At 42.0% G+C, this 22,210-nt stretch overlaps 1 protein-coding gene across 32 annotated transcripts in view; it reads left to right on the forward strand.

The window, feature by feature from the left end:
* LOC130297737 (general transcription factor II-I repeat domain-containing protein 2-like) overlaps positions 1-22,210 on the forward strand; it is a 1,987,867-nt gene that overhangs the window by 1,742,584 nt on the left and 223,073 nt on the right. For 31 of the 32 annotated variants that reach the window (XM_056550554.1, XM_056550557.1, XM_056550548.1 and 28 more), the window contains one exon: positions 3,009-3,116. The gene's annotated coding sequence lies outside the window, so the exon portion shown is untranslated. Of the gene's footprint in view, positions 1-3,008; positions 3,117-8,417; positions 8,549-22,210 lie in introns of those variants that run through there. The other variant, XM_056550568.1, reaches the window with a different exon arrangement.

Genomic DNA, 22,210 nt, shown 5'->3' on the forward strand with positions numbered 1-22,210 from the left:
ATGTTGCCGCGCATGCGCAGTGTACTGGTGCGCGGCTTCTGTGGCCTAGCTTGGGGAGCAGGGGAGTGGCTACGGTGTCTGCGAGTACACTGCGCATGGCTTAACAAAATGAAGGAAGCAATCTGGTTGCTATGGGCAACTCAGCAACTTTTCCTCTGGGCAGATTATGATAAATCTCCCTCCATATGTTTTTTTTCTATAACTAACCGGATGGTGGGCTTTGCCTAACATCATAAAAGCAGGGTGCTGGCCTAGTGATACTGATTCATATAACCAAACCAAGAAAAGGAAAAAGACTAACACCTGTATAATTACGGTACAAAAGTAGTAGATTTTAGTAGGTGTTATGGGTTTAGTTCTTAAGTACACCTTTAACCTCTTAAGGACCAAGGACGTACCGGTACGTCCTGAGTCCTTTCCCTTTCTATAACGCGGGGCCACAGCGTGGCCCCATGTCATAGCGGGTCGGGACCCGTGGCTAATAGCGCGCAGCACTGATCGCGGTGCAGCGCGCTATTAACCCTTCGACGCGGCGTTCAAAGTTGAACGCTGCATCTAAAGTCAAAGTAAAACAATGCCGGTTAGCTCAGGGAGCTGTTTTGGGATTGCCGCGGCATCCCGAACAGCTTACAAGACAGCTGGAGGATCCCTATCTGCCTCCATGCTGTCCGATCGCCGAATGACTGCTCAGTGCCTGAGATCCAGGCATGAGCAGTCAAGCGGCAGATTCATTGATCACTGGTTTCCTATGAGAAACCAGTGATCAATGTAAAATATCAGTGTGTGCAGTGTTATAGCCCCCTATGGGAGCTATAGCACTGCAAAAAAAAAAAAAAAGTGGAAAAAAAAAGTGAATAAAGATCATTTAACACCTCCCCTAATAAAAGTTTGAATCACCCCCCCTTTTCCCATTAACAAAAAAAAACTGTGTAAATAAAAATAAACATATGTGGTATCGCCGTGTGCGGAAATGTCCGAATTATAAAAATATATAATTAATTAAACCGCACGGTCAATAGCGTACGCGCAAAGAAATTCCAAAGTCCAAAATAGTGTATTTTTGGTCACTTTTTATATCATGAAAAAATGAATAAAAAGATCAATAAGTCCGATCACGGTGCAAAAAATGAGCCCTCATACCGCCCCATACGCGGAAAAATAAAAAAGTTAGAGGGGTCATAAGATGACAATTTTAAACGTATACATTTTCTTGCATGTAGTTATGATTTTTTTTAGAAGTACGACAAAATCAAACGTATATAAGTAGGGAATCATTTTAATTGTATGGCCCTACAGAATAAAGAGAGTGTGTCATTTTTACCGAAAAATTTACGGCATAGAAACAGAAGCCCCCAAAATTTACAAAATGTCGTTTTGTTTTTCAAAACACAATGATTTTTTTCCGTTTAACCGTAGATTTTTGGGTAAAATGACTGATGTCATTACAAAATAGAATTGGTGGCGCAAAAAATAAACCATCATATGGATTTTTAGGTGCAAAATTTTTATAGTTATGCTTTTTTAAAGGTAAAGAGAAAAAAATGAAAGTGCAAAAATGGAAAAAACCCTGGTCCTTAAGGGGTTAAAGTCACCTAAAGTTCTAAATATAAATTGATCAATTTCAGATTGTTCTAGCTATAGTTGAAGAACTAGACCAAAAAAATAAGAATTTCTGCACTGTGAAAAGTGTCTGATCTATGTTATGCAGTTATTGAATATGAGGCCTTTGGTAGCTGTTTTAGTGGCTAATGCTCAACATATACAATGATAATCTGCTACTACAACCCTATTCCCGAGCCTTGATGGATCATATAACACTCATCACTTTAGTAAACGAATATCCCAGTCGCTAGCCACAAAAACAAAACTCTGGTCTCCAACGAGATGCACGTCCCAGCCTTTACAACAGCACGTTGACCTTCCTTCCCTGGAGGCAAGGCTTGCCATGTGATGATGACACTTGTCCTGTATGCTGGATGCTTGGCTTTAAAAAGATGATAATACCTAATATTACAGCTGGTTAGATTTGAGTAGGAAACTGCCCCGAAGGGCCAATTTCTGATTTTTTTTTTATAAAATAAAAATTGTTTAACTCTTCGTAAGCTATAAAAAGTTAGATGCTGTAAATATAAATCATGCAGGTAATTGTAGTGTATGGTGTGCAAAATTCTTAGTTTTTTTTGCATCATAGGATATGTCATCACTTTATGATCAGTGGGGGGTCCAACCTCTGGGACTTCCGCTAACCCTTAGAACGAAGGTTTGGCAATGCCGATTCAGTGCTGTATTCCAGTCACCATTTTTTTTTCTTTTGTTTTATTCCGAACTGCCGCCCCTGGCCGCCCAGATATGTATGGAACTGTGGCACAAGCCCAATCGAGCGAGCATCGCGAATGCCAGTGTTCTTTGGTAAAACTCAATATTGGATGCATCAATACAATGAGCAGAAGGTGTGTTTCCTTCATTCTCACAATTGGTGAAGGGGCGGGCACAGAGGTTGGACCCATAAAATTATAAAGTTATTACAGCTGGCTGCAGTTTTCTGCACATCCAGGTGCCCAGGATTATTGATGTACTGTCGAATGACTGGGGCTATACCTATCATAACGAGAAAAAAAAGGGTACCGGCAGGCCTTCACTTTATTAGAGGGGAAAACCCCTTTAAAACTGTGGTGAAGGTTGCTGGGGCAGTGGGCCCCTTTGCCCTTGCCTATTTACATACAGCCTGTGTAATTCAGCAGGGACAAGTACTGTACTGGTGTATAGAGAAATTCTTCTCTGCAGCAAGTAAATCACCTAATCTTTCGCCAGGTTCTTTAATGGGTTAACATACGTGATTTTTTTTCTGAGTTCTGATTTGTATTTAGAGGGATTACCAGCATAAGATCAGATGTTTTTTCCTCCTTTTGACTGTAAGATGATTAAAATCCTTCACATCTTACGCACACAACTTTCCTGTGTGTTTGTTTCTTTTCTTGGTTACAGTTTTTCTTTCTTTTTTTTTGCAGTCCATACAGTACATGATATAGAATGCAGACAAGACCCAGCGTGTTACAGCACTAAGAAATAACACTTCATCATTTAATATCGGAGCATAAACATTCATCTGTCACAAGGTAAATCTGATTGTCATGGCTCATTTACAACAGCAGTGCTGATACCAAGGCTTAGAATGGAAATGGAAGCCTCATCTGTCTTTAAAAATGTTGTCTAAACACATCCTGTAGGCAGCAGAAGGAGCTGAGCAGATTGATGTATAGTTTTGGATAACAATTTTTAGGATAACCTTACATTTACCCATCTAAACGTTTGCTCATTTTGGACTGAGTAGTCAGGTGGGCGGTCCTACTCAGACCGAGAGCAATCTTTGTGCATGTAAAGAGAGTTGTCAATCACTGCATAGGACTGCCCACATGACTTCTTTGTTCATTTTGGGCTAAGTAGCCTAGTGGACAAATGACAGTGCTCTCTATTTGTACACATATACACACAGATAGCTTTCAATCTCTGAGTAAGACCGACCACTTAAATTACTTAGAATCATTAGCCTAGAATCATCAGAGATTTCCATGAATAAATTACCTGGAACAAAACTATATAATTATCTCGGCTCCTTCTGCTCAGTACCTTGATGACAGCATTATTAATGTGACCGGTTTTCTTTAAAAGGACCTAAAACCTGCAAAGTTTATGGTCTCTTTTGCTTCACAGTTAAATTTGCCATAATTTGTTCCCTGTTATTAGCTATTGTGGCAGGGAAGAGGTATGCTTCTTTAAAGGGGTTGTCCCAATTGAATTCACAACCCCTTGAGAACGCAGCCGCCATAGCTGTTAGCGCCTGGCAAACAGCTGACTTGGTTGGGAAACCATTTCAATCCAGGCAGGAAAATGTAGAATTAAATGACTGCTAATCAGACATATTGTGGTGAAAATACTGTGACCGACTCAAATCCACTTTTGCTGAGTAGCTATCCATTCTAGCCTACTAAAGGGGGGGGGGGGGGTCATTGATATGTCCTTATATGTATGAGTGTATGTAAAAGATAACCCCTTCAAATTATTATGTAGCATTGGTTTATGGGGCTGATGTAGGCAGAAGGGTAGCATCAATTGTACCAGACCTAAAGGACCGTGGAATCTTTGGTGGGTCGGTTTTAGGAGCAGATATCCATCCAATGAATCACCTTTATTATTATCATCATTATATTGGGTTAAGCAATAGGAAGCTTGCTGGTGTTTTGTTTCCCACAGCAAAAATGTGGACCTGCTGTTATTATTCATGCCTCAACATCTCTATATGTGCTGGATATTAAACTGCCCTAGGCTCAGTATTACCTGGGTTCTATTTGTCTCTATTGGTGTTTGCTGTGTGTGGAGTCTAAACCAGCGTATTAGGCAAGGAATAGATTTAAAGTTCACCCACATTAAACCCAATACACAGGGTTATAGTGTGGGTAAACCAGATTAAAATTATGTATTACTCACCCGGATCCATAGTCCAGAGATACACACTGTATACGGGTAATTTTTTTTATTTATATTTTGGTTTTCACTATGTAAGGCCATGTTCAGACATAGTTGAGTTGCTGCATTTTCTCTCAGTATGCTCATTTATTTTTTGGAAATGGTGAGAGTTTTTAAAACTATGTATTTCCATTGCTAATCTGCGATAAAATCAGCATGTAACGCATTCAGACTGGCATAAATGGAGACAAGAGGAAAGCGTAAATGGAGACAAGAGGAAAGCGACAACTCCGGTGGTGACTTATCTCTAGGGAGAAAAAGGTTGATTGAAATGGAAGCCTCCATGTACCTTAGGCAGTCAAACAAGCATGTGTCCACATAGTTGTATATCACCTCCTATTATTGTGTCCGTGAAAAGTAAAAACAAAGACAGCGCACCAGCGCCTTGTGTATTACCCAAGGAAGAAGCACAAAAGACAAATAGCGTCCCTGTAGATTAGCTGCTCACCTTATGTGAGTGATAGGTGCGCTTATATCCCCAAATCCAAGAAAGGGGTACATAAGTTGGAGGTAGCTGCTGTGCCTGGAGGGTTGCTGGAAACAGGGCAACCTGTCCTGATAGAAATCCGTATGAAAAGAAGAAAAACTGCATTGTCAGCATATTAAAAACTGCATTGTCAGCATATTAATTGAGGAAGTATTGACTAATGGATCTTGGAAAGCCAAGGGAAATAAACAGCAGACCTTTCTGGAGGACAAAGTCAGACACAATAATATCTGTATGAAAAGAAGAAAAAAAACCTTATGACCTGGCGGTGCTCCCTCTGTGGTAAAGCATGGACTATAGAGATCCAGGAGTTCTTCTTAAAAAGTTCATTGTAGAAAACAATAAAATCTGCATACAATTACAGGTTTCAGGGGTCACCTCCCCCTTCTTCAGATTGGTGCGTAATTGTATGAAGTAATCCTGGATCTCTGGAGTCCATACTCTACCACAGAGGCAGCAGCACCAGGTCATAAGGTTTTTTTTTTCTCCTTTTCATACGGATATTATTGCGTCTGATTTTGTCCCCCAGAAAGGTTTGCTGTTTATTTCCCCTGGCTTTCCAAGATCCATTAGTCAATGCTTCCTCAATTAATATGCTGACAATGCAGTTTCTTAGAGGAGGTTTTGCACAGTTTCTTAACAATAGAATAAGGAATGGTATAAACCAAGCCAGGGGCCCTTCTCTCCAAGGGCCCTATAGTAGCAGCGTGGTCACCCTTTATGCTTATTGATACTCAAGTAGTTAATGAAGTTACTAGAAACCTCCCTCTCATCTGTCACCACTGAATTACACTTATTTGCTGATAACATTGTACATTTAAAAACTGATACTAGATCATGTTCAGTAAGTGGACTGGATTACATGGGCAGGGGTGTAACACGGGTCGGGGATTGAGGGGTTATTATTGCGGCATGTGCTAACAGAAAAAAATATATAAAAAGGAGAATCTCAGCGAGACCACACATTATTCCTGCATATCAATTAACACTGGTGCACAGTCAAGTGCACTGAAGATACATGTACCTAAAAAGTTTACCACATTTGAACAGGTGATTTGCAGTATAGTATTTGGACAGTCTACCAACTTTATGGAAAAACAATGATCTTCATATAAATATCCAAATATATAATATTTAAATCTAAGCAGTAGAGGTGGAAAATTTGGAAATGACAGAAGGACCAATAGAGACTACAAGTTTTGGAGCGAGATGCGTGAAACACTGGAAAGATAACACAATTAATTCGTCAAGTCAGAATAGACTCTAAAGAAAGGTTAAATTACATCCAGAGAGGAAACCCATCACAGCATATTTTTTTCCTTCCGTGTTTGAGTAGTTGTTTACCATGGGAGGAGAGATGCTGCACTGTGCCAAAGTCAAGGACTAAGCGTCCCTTTTGGCAGCACAGCTACATAAAATGTAGCTAAATTAACCAGAAATTGAAACGGGATCTCACCGAGGTCACCCCTCCTGCGCCTGACGACTCTCCCTACTCCAGGACTCATTGCTCACACCCGGCCCAGACAGCAGGGACAGAATAGTCAATGGTTATGACGAGGTCTCTATGGCTCCAATAATTTTTTGATTTACATGCGTAATATTCACATACGACAGAGAAGCTGAGCTGGCTTATCCACTTTCAGAAAAAAATTAACTGCCGGGAAATCTCTAAGGAGATTAGACAATGTGGCTGTGTCGGAATAAGTTTATTTCAGTGTTGAAAAATAAATAATACTTTTTATTTACCCAGGAAGCTATCTACACCCTGGAGTGACCAGGAACGTAACCTAGACTGCAAGGCCATCTAGAGCATTTTAAAGGGGTTGTCCACAATAATTTTTTTGTTAGCAGGGTTCCTGGACAATAAATCCAGCTGAGACCTCCACCATTTATTAGGAAAACCTATCAGCAAGTGTTTGATTCCTCTGCAGGGCTGCCACGGGGGAAATGACACATTACACCAGTATCCACTGAAATTTACTTATAATTATCTGTATAATGCCAGGTCCTCCAAAGTGAGAGGTGCTTTGTGTAACTGCACCCCATTCAGATACTAAATGAGGTCCTTGATAGGGGGACTCAAAATAAAGTAGTTAAAATGTTTTATCCAAGCCAGGCAACCCTTTAGGGGAACCTGTCTGCAAAGTCAAGCTGTCTTAATTATGGTCAGAATGAACTACCAACTAATTCCATAATTCTAGTGAACTTTAAAAAAAAAAAAAAATCATTTTACAAAGAGCCGGACATGGGGAAAAGTGTTTGGTAGAGAGATACCCCTCTGACTTTGCCCCGTTCTGCTTTATTGACAGTACTCTTCATATCTGTATACAGAGAGAGAGAGAGAGAGAGAGAGAGAGGCCTTTCAATCACGCCAAGCTAAGTCTTGGCCAGGTTAAGGTTTGTTTGCTATTTGGTGCTTTGAGTAGTACCAGATCCATTTCCAGGTAAACAGCTTGCCTTTACTGGACATTGTCAGGGCTCTTCTTTATTAAACTTGGTTCTTCTACGCATAATATGTGATGAATCTTCATCTCATGATTGAAAAGACATTGTCATTCTGCATTACCCAACAGGACCCAAACTGTAATGAATCCTATTCTTCTTCGACAATACATATTCCTCCTCAACTGCTAGCATCCCTAGCTAGCATCATAGTTCTTTGTATACCGATGCTTTACTTTTAAGCCCCTGAACTATCTTAGGATGTTGCCTAATATCTGTTATCATAGAAGGAGTAAAATGGTGGCTCTAAGGCACTAAAGGGTGGTGCAGTGAATTCCTATTCAGCAAGCCTGTTATCAGACTGGCTCTTTACAGCTGCAGGAGTGTTCCAATAAATAGAGTCCTAAAGCATCAATGTCAGTGGGGTTTTCACCAGCATTTGTCATAGAAAGTAAACTGATGAAGCTTAACACACTGCAAAGATCGATCTTACAGACCCCCTTTTTTACCACCAAGGTGATCCCCACAGATCTCCAGGTTCTTCCTAAATGTAGTATATGACATTACAATATAGCATTAGAAAATTAGTATTTATGCAGTTCCCTAATATCCTTTACAGGGTGTCCAAAGACAGAGGTTGGCTTTACGCCATTAACTATTTATTGGCCATGCCCAACTAGATAGCAGTTGACTTGCCATGTTGTTTTGGCTTTTGTTTTGGTTATTCTGTGCAGCTCTGTGTGATGCTAGGAGACCTGAATGAGAAGAACATTTGGCCGCAAGATGAAAGAGGGCAAAAACTCTGTAAATGAAAACAACATCCTAGCACGGAATGATCCAAGGAGCAGAACAGGCTGCATTTTTCCAGTGATGTCTTTTCACAAAATCTACTTACAATAGGGAAACTTGTTTTTTTCCCAACTCTTCTAGCAAATGTCAATTTTAACAAACACTTTTTATTTAGGACAAGGTTTCAAAGGTATCCATTTCATAAGTGGCACTTACATCTGTCAGAACGGCTCCATACGAAGTGGCTTAATGACCTTCCATTACATGGCATCCATGCAGAGGGAGATGAGGAAAGAATGACGGCTGAAATGGAAAGAAATAAATATAAGTTTAATACAGTATTCTTATCCTGATCACCTAATGTTATTATTAGTATAGATTAGAGTATTGCTTTTTTCTGAAAAACTGGCACCCACTTCTTTTAGATACATGTTTTGGCTCCCCCAGTTTATACATGCTTGTTATGGCAGCCTCTGCTTTTACAGTGTTCCTGTCATTTGTAGAAACGTTTTATTTTCTCATTAAATGTTGTATTAATTTTAAACAAGGGAAAAGATAAGTGATTACATACAAGAAATGGTAGAGTATACCACAAATGACACCTGGCAAGAAGGGATAACAAAAATGCAATACACAATCATCAGAACAATTACTCAAATTGAAGCAAATAATATGATAATATGATAATAACAATAGGTCCCCAGAGCGTATAAACAGCATCAGAGAGCCAAAGGGCGGGACAATGAGAGTAAAAATCGGGGTCCTAGACAGAACGTATGGAACTCAAAATACTAAATAGAATGCAAAAAACGAACAGACAGAAACGACTAGGGGGGAGGGGAGAACAAGAAAGGGGGGGATGGATGAATGAGAGAGTAGGGATAAAGGGGAGGGGGAGGAAGCACGTCAAAGGGCAGTAGGGTTCCAAGGGTCCAGCAGAGCACGGTACTCGGGAAGAAAGCAATCCAGTTGTACCTTGTCTTGGTATAGCACTCATTTCTGCAGGGGTCAAAGCGATCAGTTCCTCCATGCATTAGAAGTAAGCCACTTCCGCAAGCCACTCTCCAATGTTAGGAGGTTCAGTCTATCTCCCTTTACAAGGGATTACTGATTTAGCCACCTGCAGAAGATAATGCAACAAAGCTTTCCAATAAGAGGTGGAGGAGATGTCTTACATGAATAAAAGGGCCGCCTCCAGATAGAGTCGGTGACAGCAAAACCAGTGACTGTCCGGGCATACGTGAGACATGGTACCTGTGGATAGTCCACATCGCCAGCAGAAATTTGGAACTGACGGGTACCAGCGATGGAGCCGCACCGGTGTGCGGCACCAATGGGAGAGGATCTTATAATTAGTTTCTAGCGTTCTACTGGCTATAACAGACTTATGTGAGAGATGGAAACACCTCTGCCACTGCTTCAGGGTGAACTGTTAAGTTCGATCTCCCAGGCATTACAGAATGAGGGCAAGGAAGAGGTATAACAGGACAGCAACAATTTCCAGAGGAAACCAATGGTGTGGGAATTGGGGGGGTGTAAGGCAAAGATACTCAAAAGAAGTCAGGTCACGGTGCAAATGAGCTGTTCGCTTAACAGAGACATAGAAGTGCTGCAACTTGAGTGTATTCAAAAGGTCCACTGGTTTGGGAAACCGTATCGGGGTGAATAGAAGAGCAAGGAAGTTGACCAGTAGGAGAGAGCACATAGGTAAAAGAGAGTGGATTCTGTTCAAACCCCTGCAAAAAAAAAAAAAAAAAAAGCAACGAGCGGAGAGACCCTGAGGAAAGTCAGGGTGATCAGTAACAGGGAGTAGGGGGCCCGCAGGATCCGCCATGGACCCAATCGCCGTAGAATAACAAAGGGCAGAGAACGTTTGAGCCGAAGCGTACAAAGGTAAGGATAAGGAGGGCAGGGGCCAAGTCCGGGGGAGCACAGCTAGAGAGGCAAGATATCATGCTCAATACGCACCCAGAGTTTAGTGGTAGAATTGTGCAATAATTCCAGCAGGCATGCAAGATAATATAAATGACAATCCAGCAGGCCCAAGCCCCCAACCTCCTTGGGGCGATAAAGAGTTTTACGGTAAATGCGTGGACGACCCAAAGCCCACACAGATGCACTAAACTGACGCTGTATGGTGTGCCAGAATGAAAAGGGGATGCATATTGGTTTAGTCTGTACCAAGTAATATTTTTAATATGTTAATTCTACCAAACCAGGAGAAATTCTTCCGGTGCCAGTTAGTCAAGTCAAAAGCGAACTGCATAAGAAGAGGAGTAAAATTACAAAGGAATAGGCGGAAAGATCCGAGGAAATTTTTGTACCAAAATACGAGACAAGAGACTGGTCAGGCGAAGTAACGTTAACTCTAGACTTTTTAAATAAGGTATATAATAACATTATATGTTTATTTGTAATTTACATTGGTTAAAAAATGTGTATATTATTGGGTAAAAAAATCCTGTCACTGAAGCTGTGTCTCTCTGCAGAGACCAAACACAGGAAGCGCGAACATACAAGCAGTGCTCTGTACATTGAGGACAAGCAGGGCTCTGTGCACTGAGGACAAGCAGGGCTCTGTGCACTGAGGCTCTGTGACATGCCCCCGACTCACACAGCAGGATGATTGACGAGCCAGGAGCCTGCTTGTTCTGCCCACAGTTCCTGTATTTGGTCCCCTCACAGAGACACACAGGCTTTAGCTGCAGGGACAGCATTTTTTTACCCAAAAATATACAAAAATGTTATCCAATGTTTATTACAAATATACATATAATGGTAGTGTTTACATTATATAAAAAGTTTTCGCAAATAACAAGTACACTTTAAGGTGCCCATCCACTTCAGCCTGAAGTCAGCCAAATCTACCGCTGTTGCTGACTATCTAAGTTGCATTGCCACTGCTCCTGACTCCCACGGTGAAGAGATGGTCGGGTATGTTGGATTTTCATTATTCTGAGAAGGATAAGTCACCACCAGTGCTTTCTGGCTGTGTATTATTCCTCCCCTCTACATAGAGAACACATGAATATGTATGGCAGTGTTTCCCAACCAGGGTGACCCCAGCTGTCACAAAACTACAATGCTGGACACGAGGAGGATGTTTTAAACAGAAATAAAATGAACAGCGGGGGGGGGGGGTGGGGGGGGGGGAGGGGGGGATATAAGTATATAACAGCTGGGGGGTACCATAATTATGAATCTTACATTAGAGTGAACTTGTTATTTCTAGCATTGCAGATAGCATACCTCCCATACCTCTCGGATGGGGTGATGTCCCACTGTCCCAGAACAGCCCCCACATGTCCCACATTTAACTATAAATGCCTCTTATGAGGCATCTACAGTTAAATGTGGCACTCTGTGGAAAGTTTGACAGGGTGAAGAGCCATTGGCTCCTCATCCTGTAAATCACTCTTGTTCCCGTGGCAACAGTAAGTCAGCAGACACAAGAGGCCAAACTCTTCTTCTGCGCTCCGGCATCTGATGACTACATGACTACACTCTTGCACTGGAGGAAAGAGGAAGAGGAAAGAGGACGTACTGAGGGAGCTGCAGGAGCTGACGGGGAAGAAGACAGAAGAGACGCAGGAGGTAAGTATGTGGGAGGGGAGGGGATGCTGCTGCTGCCAACTATGGGGGAAACAAAACTGCTGCTGCCTACTATAGGGGGCACTGCTGCTGCCTACTGTGGGGGACACTTCTGCCTAAAATGGGGGTACTGCTGCCTACTATTGGGGTACTGCTGCCTACTATGGGGAATTGTCGCCTACTACGGGGCTACTAGCTCCTACTATAGGGGAAATGCAGCCTACTATGGGGGGAACTGCTGTCTACTATGGGGGAATCTGCTGCCTGTTATGGGGGTACTGCTGCCTGTCACCTACTATAGGGGGGACATCTGCTACCAACCTAATGTGGAGGACATCTGCTGCCAGCTTAATGTAGGGGACATCTGGTGTCTACCTAATGTGGGGACATCTGCTGTCTACCTAATGTGGGGGACATCTGCTGCCTACCTAATGTGGGGGACATCTGCTACCTACTTAATGTTGGGGACAACTCCTGCTTACTATGGGGGAATCTGCTGCACCTAACTAATGTGGGAGACTTCTGCTGCCTACCTAATGTGGGGGACTTCTCATGCCTACCTAATGTGGGGGACATCTGCTACCTACTTAATTTTGGGGACATTTCCTGCTTACTATGGGGAATCTGCTGCACCTAACTAATGTGGGTGGCTTATGCTGCCTACCTAATATGGGGGACATTGCTGCCAACCCAACGTGGGGGACATGTGCTGCCTACCTAATGTGGGGGACATCTGCTACCTACCTTATGTGGGGGTTCTCAGCTGCCTTCCTAATGTTGGGGGTCTTCTGCTGCCTACCTTATGTGGGCGACATCTGCCTACCTAATGTGGGGGGTTCTTCTGCTGCCTACCTGATGTGGGGAACTTCTGTTGCTACCCATTCTACTAGGGTGGGCATTATTACAGTTTGGGGCATTACAGTTATCGGAAAAGTGTGGAGCTTAAAATTTTTTTCCCCCATCTTGTTCTCCAGAGATGAGTCGTAACTGGAAAAAAAATCATTATGGCAGTCTGAGATGGGGAAGGAAAAAGGAAAGTGAATGACTCCGATCAGAGAAGACGTCATCAGATGTAACTGTATGTTATCACTTATATGGTCTGTAGTGTTAATAATGGGAGTTGTCAGTCTGTCAGTATACAAGGTCCTCCTAAACTTAAGTGACAGACTGACAACATTATTTCTGTTAAAGAGGTATTCCCATTCTGCAGCTGCAGGCATGGTTAGGGCGTGACTGAGGGCCTGGTTAGGGGCCTGAATGTGAGTGTGGTTAGGGACGTGGCTTGTCCCTCTCAGCAAAAGTTGGGAAATATGAAATAGCGCAAAGAAAAAAAATGCAATTTAACAGTATGTATCTCACCCCTCAAAGAAATACAAAAGAAAAAAAAAATGTGTACCCCAAAATGCTCATCAAGAAAAATTAGTCGCCTACAAGAAAAAAAAAAGAAAAGAAAAGTTCTCCTAGTTACATCACCAGAAAATAAGTTTTATTGTTTAATAATATAATAAAATAAAGCAAAAAAAAAAAAAGCATTTATTTAGTATGGTGTTCCATTGTAGCACCATCAAAGGGAAATTTAAATATTCAAAATTTTCATAGAAATCAATATGCTATCTAAATAATGTCTGGACATGCGGGGTTCTTCAGAAAGGGATGAGGACCAGGATTTGGAATGGAAAGACCTCTTACCCCTTAAAACATGGTATTATATGTACTCTGCCTGTATTATGGCACCTATAGAAACTTGCATCATTGAAAAACTCTGGAATCATTGGCAGTATCTACACTCTTATGGCGTCTCATAAGTATGCCACAGTAGGAAACACCGTGCAATGCAGAGTAATGTTACATTACAAATCTGAACATATATATAGGACTCAGGTTCATAGGACATGCAGACATTTAGAGTTCTTCTTTTGTCTTTTTGTCTTTGGATGCATAATTGAAGTTCAGTCATCCATTATGATCTCTGACCTCCCTGGGAACTAAGATTTTTGTACCCAAAAAGCTGTCAAAGTCATCCTGCATGGCACAACCCGTAGTAAAATAGCAGAACAAGTGACCATAGACAGTCTACTCCAGTCAACTACAAAGTTCAACATCTAAACTGTCCAGACAGAATCACAGTTCATTGTTACTATGAGGATGGACAACACGTGGAAAAGCACAAGAACACCGTGTTCAGGAATGTAGAGAGGGAAAGCATAAGGTAGCAAGAGGTTTACAGTGATTTATTAAAAATATCAGTGGGGTGGCGTTTCTAGGGAAATGGCCGCAGGTCACAGGGTCATCCACTGATCTCTATATGTGGTGTATAGCAGTTGCCTGCTCGTATGTGTCATGACTGTTTTACTTAGGAAAAGTTTTTTTTAAACATAAACTTGGGATTCAAGCCATATGATCCTTCTTCACCCTGAAGGCAGGCACCGTAGACTCAAAGAAGGAGATTTATCATTCTTTTCAAACATATGGCTTTTATGTGACAATTTTTTTTTAACTTACTTTTGCTTACATGCGACCTATTTATCACACGACCTTGATAAATAAATCACACGTAAGCAAAACCCGGGAAACTTGCTTACAAAAGCATTTTTTAAAGCAGAAAAGTTTTCCCTTATGTTAATGGCCGACGTTCTTTATCTACCCTTTATTACCAGTAGCGTTGCTAGAGAGTGACGCGGAGGGAGCATACCGCATCGGTTGACACCCTGACTGGCCTGCCTGGCACTAAATAGCTGCACTCCAACTATCCCACAACAACCCATCCACCCTCCTAAAATATTTAAAAGCATACTCTGCTGCACCATTCAAGGGGTATTCCGGGCAAAAACATTTTATCCCCTATCCAAAGGATAGGGGATAAGATGTCTGATCGCGGGGGGCCCGCTGCTGAGACCCCCCGTGATCTCCCTGCAGCACCCGCATTCTATTTGGGTGCTGAATCTCAGCAGCGGGCCCCCTGAGATTTAGACATCTTATCCCCTATCCTTTGGATAGGGGATAAAATGTTTTTGCCTGGAATACCCCTTTAATATCCGTACTCTGGAGGCTTTTTTGTGACGTTGGTGGGCGGAGTCTTTTGTCACTGCGCTGAGGTTGGAGTTTACGTTAGGAAGGAAGACAGTACAGCACCAACAGGCACATAAACAATGGTGAAGCCACAGAAAAAAAAAATGGCTTGGTGCGTTACCCATCCCAAAATGTGCATTCCTCCTGATCTGAGGAAGGGAGGGATCCTCCCGAAACGCGTAATCTTGTCCATTTTATTGTTTTTTTTTTTATAAAATGTCCTACTGAGGACTTTCCTATTACCTTTGGCATCCGCCTCATCTGTCTACAAGAGTCTGCAGCGCCATACCTGAGGGTTTTTTCCTGCTCTACTTCTAATACTGACTCCCAGGACGACTTGTTTCCTCCTGCAACCCATCGGCTTAGCAGCGACTCGCACTACAGTACCCAGATTATATCGTGGGTGATATGCTTTTTTGCATAGATCTCAAGGTGAGCGGCCATCTATAAGCCCCATGGGGTTGACCCACCACCCGATCTATTGAGGGTAAATACACGAGGTGCCGTCCGTCGGTCCTTTCTTTTCTTTTCTCTACAGATTCAAAATGTGCATGAAGCTGTATTACTATGGATGTTTCTTTTTTTTAAGGAAAAATTTTAGTGCCACATATGGGTTATTTACGTAGTCTGTAAAAATTCTTACACAATTATTTTGTGCCTTATTCTATTTTAACACAACATTAATTTTAAAATGTAGTGGGTGCGCCAGCATGTACGTGTCCTAAAATGAACAAGGTGTGCAGTGTGTATTTTCAACCTTAAAATTAATAGTTATTAGTTATATAATACATTTTTTATATAATTAACATTAATGTAGTAGCTTTGTTTCATGATGCAGAACAAGAACAATTGTTAAAGTGGGTGTTCATTTCCTTTTCTGCAGCCAATCTGTAAGCCAAGTTGGACCTGGAATACATGTGCGACTTTTAAATGGAGATGCAACTTTTTTCTTTATAAATAGCGACTATCGCATTTGATAAATATATGACCACTGCAAAGTAAAAAAAAATAATAATAATTACTACGTGAGCAGAATTCAGAAATGTGCTTTGGAATAAGCGAAAATCAAAAATTCGCAGCATGTATACTTTTTTACGCAAAAAAAAATTCTACTACGAAGCTTGACAAATCTCCTTCAAAATGTTCATAAGTCACTGAATATTAAAGGGGTCCTCTATGGACAATCTTTTTTGCTAAAAATGGCCCTCCAACAAGAAACTTATTGCAGGGAGGTCCCACTGCTTTGATCCAAGTGATATATGATGCTGAGACACGACTGTGGAATTGATGGATGTGTTGGGTTCTCCAGAGAGAGATGTGGTACAACAACAGCCTCACATATTACCCATTATTCTGACTGTTCTTTTACTCTAGCAAAACAATTAAGTACAATATTTAACCCCTTAAGGACTCAGCCCATTTTGGCCTTAAAGGAGTAGTCCAGTGGTGATTCAGTGGTGAGCAACTTATCCCCTATCCTAAGGATAGGGGATAAGTTGCAGATCGCGGGGGGTCCGACCGTTGGGGCCCCCCGAGATCTCCTGTATGGAGCCCCGACAGCCGGCGGGAAGGGGGCGTGTCGACCTCCGCACGAGGCGGCAGCCGACACGCCCCCTCAATACAACTCTATGGCAGAGCCGAAGCGCTGCCTTCGGCAATCTCCGGCTCTGCCATAGAGATGTATTGAGGGGGCGTGTCGGCCGCCGCTTCGTGCGGGGGTCGACACCCGCTATCTCGGCGGAGAGCCGGGGCCCCGTACAGAGAGATCGCAGGGGGCCCCAGCGGTCGGACCCCCCGCGATCTCAAACTTATCCCCTATCCTTAGGATAGGGGATAAGTTTTTCACCACTGGACTACCCCTTTAAGGACTCAGACAATTAAATTTTTACGTTTTCATTTTTTCCTCCTCGCCTTCTAAAAATCATAACTCTTTTATATTTTCATCCACAGACTAGTATGAGGGCTTGTTTTTTGCGCGACCAGTTGTCCTTTGTAATGACATCACTCATTATATCATAAAATGTATGGCGCAACCAAAAAACACTATTTTTGTGGGGAAATTAAAACGAAAAACGCAATTTTGCTAATTTTGGAAGGTTTTGTTTTCACGCCGTACAATTTATGGTAAAAATGACATGTGTTCTTTATTCTGAGGGTCAATACGATTAAAATGATACCCATTATTATATACTTTTATATTATTGTTGCGCTTAAAAAAAATCACAAACTTTTTAACCAAATTAGTACGTTTATAATCCCTTTATTTTGATGACCTCTAACTTTTTTATTTTTCCGTATAAGTGGCGGTATGGGGGCTCATTTTTTGCGCCATGATCTGTACTTTTTTTTGATACCACATTTGCATATAAAAAACTTTTAATAAAATTTTATAATTTTTTTTTTTTATAAAATGTATTAAAAAAGTAGGAATTTTGGACTTTTTTATTTTTTTTTCGTTCACGCCGTTCACCGTACGGGATCATTAACATTTTATTTTAATAGTTCGAACATTTACGCACGAGGCGATACCAAATATGTCTATAAAAAATGTTTTTTACGCTTTTTGGGGGTAAAATAGGAAAAAACGGACGTTTTACTTTTTTATTGGGGGAGGGGATTTTTCACTTTTTTTTTTACTTTTACTTTTACATTTTTTTACTTTTTTTTTTTTACACTTGAATAGTCCCCATAGGGGACTATTCATAGCAATACCATGATTGCTAATACTGATCTGTTCTATGTATAGGACATAGAACAGATCAGTATTATCGGTCATCTCCTGCTCTGGTCTGCTCGATCACAGACCAGAGCAGGAGACGCCGGGAGCCGCACGGAGGAAGTAGAGGGGACCTCCGTGCGGCGTTATGAATGATCGGATCCCCGCAGCAGCGCTGTGGGCGATCCGATCGTTCATTTAAATGGCGAACTGCCGCAGATGCCGGGATCTGTATTGATCCCGGCACCTAAGGGGTTAATGGCGGACGCCCGCGAGATCGCGGGCGTCGGCCATTGCCGGCGGGTCCCTGGCTGCGATCAGCAGCCGGGATCAGCCGCGCATGACACGGGCATCGCTCCGATGCCCGCGGTTATGCTTAGGACGTAAATGTACGTCCTGGTGCGTTAAGTACCACCTCACCAGGACGTACATTTACGTCCTGCGTCCTTAAGGGGTTAAAGAGGTACTGCATTGCAGAGCAATATCTGTTCAAATAAAACAAAAGCAAAAGATATAGAGGGAGATTTATCAAGGGATTTAAGCAGCTTTTTTGATTTCAAAAGTTGCACAAAAAGTCGCACGTGCGCCTAAGCAATTTTTTGTGTGACTTTTGTGGGTAATCAAAAAATACCAATCTGCCCTATCTAAGCAATTTTCAGTTTTTACTTTGCTGTGGTCCTGTATTTATCATTGCAAAAGTCGCACGTAAGCAAATAAAAGTAGCAAACACCCTTCAAAAAGTGTAAGCAAGTTCAGACCTGACTTACAAACTTGCCTATCACAGCATTATCAAAAATACTTTTTGTGCGACTTTTTGCACAGCTCTGCTCCCCGGCACCCATTCACATCTACCACCTGCCGGCAAGGTGTTGAGACTACAACTCCCAGCATGTCCTCACTGTAAGGGCATGCTGGGAGTTGTAGTCCTGCAATAGCTAGCAGGTGGGTGGTAGATGTGGTCGGGGAGCGAAGCTGTGCAAAAAGTTGCAAGTGAGACTTTTTTATTTTTTAAACTGTCATTTTTATTAAGATTTAAAATTTTCATTCAAACAACGAAAGAACAATAACAGAAATGCATAGAGTACAAAATGCTAATTACCACAAAATACGAGTATCCAGAGCAGGTGAAACTTTTTGTGCAACTTTTTTTAACTTTCATTTTCACAGGCATGGTGGGACGAACAGGTAGGAGATGTACAGGAGGCACATCTCCCGCCCATGCAACACTACTACAACTCCCAGCATGTCCATACTGTAAGGACATGCTGTAAATTGTAGTTGAGCTTATCACCCACCCGTGCCGCATAACTACAACTCCCAGCATGTCCTTACTGTAAGGACATGTTATGCAGTGGGGGCAGGTGACAAGCTTGTCACCGGCTTGCACATCTCCCCCCAGCCCTGCACCATGACCACAACTCCCATTATTTCCTTACTGTAAAGGTATTCTGGGAGTTGTAGAGGTGCGGGCGGAAATGTGCGGTTGGGTTACAATAAACAATAAATGTACTAACCTATTTTCCTTGTTTTTTAATTTTTAACTTCTCATTTCAGATCTGTGTATACTGTGGATTATGACGATGACCAGTGTTTTTTTTTATTTTTGTTTAATGTTAATAAAATGGTTAACAAGGGCTTATGAGGGAGTGTTTTTTGGAATAAGTTTTTTAAATGTGTTTTTTATTTTTTTATTTATTTTTATTTACTTTACAAGCTCATTAGTGGAAGCTGTCTTATAGACCGAATCCATTATTAAGCCGGGGCTTAGCATTAGCACCAAAAGCAGCTAGTGCTAACCTCCGATTTATTACGCTGGTACCCACCATCACAAGTGTGCCAACATGAACCGCTACCAACATGCCCGGAGCATCAAATATGGCACTCCTGGGCCTAGGTGGTAACATGCTGGCGTTATTTAGGCTGGGGAGGGCCAGTAACAATGTCCTCGCCCACCCTGGTAACGTCAGGCTGTTGCTGCTTGGTTGGTATCTGGCTGAGAATAAAAATATGGGGAACCCTATGCTTTTTTCCCCCCATAAATAATTAAATAATAAAAGAAAAACGAATAGGATTCTCTGTATTTTTATTCTCAGCCAGATACCAACCAAACAGCAACAGCCTGACGTTACCAGGGTGGGCGAGGACCATTGTTACTGGCCCTCCCCAGCCTAAATGACGCCAGCCTGTTACCGCCAAGGCCCAGGAGCACCATTTTTGATGCTCCAGGCCTGTTGGTACCGGCTTTTCCTCACACCCCTGTGGCAGTGGGTACCGGGGTAATAATTGAGGGTTAGAGCTAGCTGTTTTTGGGGCTAACGCTAAGCCCCGGTTTAGTAATGGATTCCGTCTTTAAGAAACATTTAAAAAACTTTTATTGCAAAAAAAAACCTCCCCCACAAGCCCTTGTTACAAAATGTTATTAATATTAAACAAAAAAACGCTGGTCATCATAGTCCACCAAATCTAAAGTAGCCCACAGGATAGACTGATCTGAAAAAAAATAAAAAGCAAACAAACAATAAATGGGTTAGTACATTTAGGGGGAAAAAAATGGTAAAAAATTTAATAAACACACATACATTTTTTGAATTGTGTGCTAAGAAAATGGTAAAACCAATAAAAAGGGATTTTATTGTTTTTTGCTTATGTGAGTCAGATTTATCAACACCCTGTGATAGTATAATAAATATGTCACACGTAAGCAAACCCAAAGCAAAAAAAAAAATGCCTACAGAACTCGCTTACCAAAGCAAACAATCCAAAATGTCCCCCCATACTAATGTGAAATGTACTTATGTTGTAATGTCTGAACCCATACATCTGTTTGCCGTCCAGCTGCCTCCAACAAAGCTCAGTAAGTCTTGTAGTTAGTGACACTGTTGACGCCCATTACAATGTATTAGGCAGCCATTTTGGGCCTAATGCGTCATAATTTTTCCAAGATGCAACAGGAGTTTTGTCACCCTCCCTGCCCCAAGTCGACCTGTCCCGCATATTGTATATGTATGACTTAATTGATCGCTCAGCCCTGATAGGCTGAGCTTTATTGCCGCTGTGACAGTAAAAAGTGGGATGGTATTTGAATATTTATAGGCATGAGTTATACAGACCTTACTGGCTGGCCTTGCAGTTACTCATGGGACATGTAGTTTGAATCACCATAGCTCTTCCCTGCAGAAACCAGGAATGACTAAACAAAATACAATGCTAGATCAGCGGATCAGTGTGGTGGTGATTTAAAACAGACTCGATCCTGGGATTTTAGTTTTTGAACGATGCTTGGCTACATAAGTCCTTTAATTCTATAGTTTATATAAAAGTTGCACAGGACTTTTTACGGTACCACACATTATCTGTATGTTATATTTAAAACACAAAAATGGAAAAAAGTAACTAATGATTTTATTACAGTGAGGATACAGTATGAGATTCCGAACCCTCATTGGAAAACCATGTTGCAGGAACCTTAACTTAGTGTGAACATGTGACCTACAGAAACTCTAAGCAACAATAACATAGTAAGGCTGGGTTCACACTACGATTTGAACTACGGTTCCCGTATACGGCTGGGAGGAGGGGTGGGCGGGGCTTAATCGCGGTGCCCGCACTAAGCCGTATTCGGGAACCGTAGTTAATGTATGTGTGTGAGCCGACCGGAGTGAACCGCAGTCTCCGGTCGGCTGCTTTTTCGGCCGTATGCTGTTTCCCGACCGCAGGCATAAACGCGGTCGACCACGTTTTTGCCTGCGGTCGGGAAACCGCATACGGCCGAAAAAGCACCCGACCGGAGGCTGCGGTTCACTCCTGTCGGCTCATAGACATACATCAACTACGGTTCCCGAATGCGGCTGAGTGCGGGCGCCACGATTAAGCCCCGCCCACCCCTCCTCCCAGCCGTATACGGGAACCGTAGTTCAAATCGTAGTGTGAACCCAGCCTAACATAGTTCATAAGGTTGAAAATAGACCAGAGTGCATCAAGTTCAACCTATAACCCTAATGAGTCCCAACTGAGTTGATCCAGAGGAAGGTAAAAAAATAACTCATACTAGAGGTAAAAATTTCTTCCCGACTCCAAATATGGCAGTCAGAATAAATCCCTGGATCAATGTTCTGTCCCTATAAATCTAGTATACATAACCTGTAATGTTATTATTCTCCAAAAATGCATCCAGACCCCTTTTGAACTCTTTTACAGAGTTCACCATGACCACCTCCTCCAGGAGAGAGTTCCACAGTCTCACTGCTCTTACAGTAAAGAACCCCCGTCTGTGCTGTGCTAACAACCCAGAATAAAAAGATAGAGTAGATCCCTGACCTGATCTGAACATTTACTTTGGATTTTCTGCAATTGATCACTTTATTTCTCATGTTATTATCTGATGACCTGCATGTCTGTGCGGGATGTGGTACAGATTTCTTTATTTCTTTTCCTTGTCGGAATCGAGGGGAATTCTTTCAGAAGTACCGTACTGGATGGGTGTGACTTGTTTGTTTTCCATATCTGCCTAACCTATTCTGTGATATGCAGACTGGCACCATTCTTGTCATTTCTATTCTTGATATATGGCAATATTTCCTTCTGACGACAAT

Source organism: Hyla sarda, chromosome 13, assembly GCF_029499605.1.
Source record: "Hyla sarda isolate aHylSar1 chromosome 13, aHylSar1.hap1, whole genome shotgun sequence".
NCBI lineage: Eukaryota > Metazoa > Chordata > Amphibia > Anura > Hylidae > Hyla > Hyla sarda.